General features: G+C 42.1%; 1 pseudogene; it reads left to right on the forward strand.

The window, feature by feature from the left end:
* Positions 1–641: 641 nt before the first annotated feature.
* LOC136320764 (olfactory receptor 4C15-like) lies at positions 642–1664 on the forward strand (annotated as a pseudogene).

Raw genomic sequence — 1664 nt, forward strand, 5'->3', positions numbered from 1 at the left:
AAACATCTGTTCTTATTTTAAATGATGAATGAAGAAAGAACCCAACTCAACACATGCATACTGGTTATGTTTTAGTATATAGAACTAGACACTTTTCCATAGATCTTTCTTTTTTATAGGGAATGGCTTAATTTCTCTTAAAGTCCCAATTCAGTTATACATTTTTAAAAAGAAATTAGGGAAGTAGCTATGATTTTCAAGTTCTTAATCTCTGGGTTATTTCTCCTTCTCTTTGTAGATAAGGCATTCTCCTGATTAGGGTGGCATGCAGCCGTCCCTGCTCCCATTCCAGACTAATGGCAAGCATGGACAATCAGTTATGGTCCTCATCCTCAGAATTTGGATGTAGCTTTGGAATCTTCCTCAACAATTCACTCTGGGAAACCACTAAGAAATGATTGGAGCTGGCAGTTAAGATAAAAGCTGTCTCATTCCTACCATATGTAACTACTTGTTTTCTCCTATATTAAAGCTCTGGCTATTTTAAACATATTTAATAATTTATGTCCTTCCGAATTCTGCCTGACCTCTCACTATCACCCTAAGCAAATTTCTAATATTGTGTTTTCAATTACAACAGAAGCACACCATCAGCTTTGCATATAGATGTACCAACTTGTATATGGCTGTGATATGATGGTATCATGAACTGGTCCCAGGCGAATTTTTCTTTTCTCATGTTTACAGACTCTATATGCTCACTGTGGTAGCATTTAGCTTTTCCTTGGGAACCATTTAAAACCAAAGCTTTGTAACTGCGTGCGTCCTCCTGGGCCTTTCACAGAATCTAAATGTTCAGAAAGTAGTATTTGTTATATTTTTGTTCAACTGCATTGCAACTGTTGGCAGCAACTTGCTAATTGTGGTGACCATTGACAGCAGCCCAGCACTCCTCGCCATCCCCATGTACTGCTTCTTGGCCTTTCTGTCATTCGTGGATGCCTGCTTGCCACCGTCATCGCCCCAAAGATGGTTGTGGACTCTGTCCATGAGAGGAAAACCGTCTCCTTCGAAGGCTGCATGACCCAGCTCTTTGCTGAATAGTTCTTTGCTGGGGTGGAGATGATTGTCCTCACAGTCATAGCCTTTGACCGCTACGTAGCCATCTGCAAGCCCTTGCATTACTTTTCTATCATGAATGAAGGCTCTGCGGCATTCTGATGGGAGTGCCTTGGACACAGGCTTCCTGCATTCCATGATACAAATTCTCTTTACTTCCCAGCTGCTCTTCTGTGGTTCCAATGTCATCGATCATTTCATGTGTGACTTGAACCCATTACTAGAGCTGGCCTGCACCGACACTCACATCTTTGGCCTTTTAATGGCGGCCAACAGTGGGTTTATCTGCATCATAATCTTCTGTTTGCTGTTGTCTCCTATGGTGTTATCTTGTTCTCGCTGTGAACCCACAGTACCGAAGGGCAGCGGCAAGCCCTCTCCACCTGCACATCTCACATTGCTGTCGTGGTTTTGTTCTTTGTCTCCTGCATATTTGTGTATGCCTGACCGCCATCTGCTTTCCTCTTTGACAAGATAGTGGTGATATTTTACACCATCCTAACACCCTTGCTCAATCCTTGGATTTATATCTTCAGGGATGAGGGAATGAAAAGTGTCATGAGGAAAACATGCACAGAATGAAGGTGGTTTGTCATGCAAGATAA

Source organism: Saccopteryx bilineata, chromosome 1 (genome assembly GCF_036850765.1).
Source record: "Saccopteryx bilineata isolate mSacBil1 chromosome 1, mSacBil1_pri_phased_curated, whole genome shotgun sequence".
NCBI lineage: Eukaryota > Metazoa > Chordata > Mammalia > Chiroptera > Emballonuridae > Saccopteryx > Saccopteryx bilineata.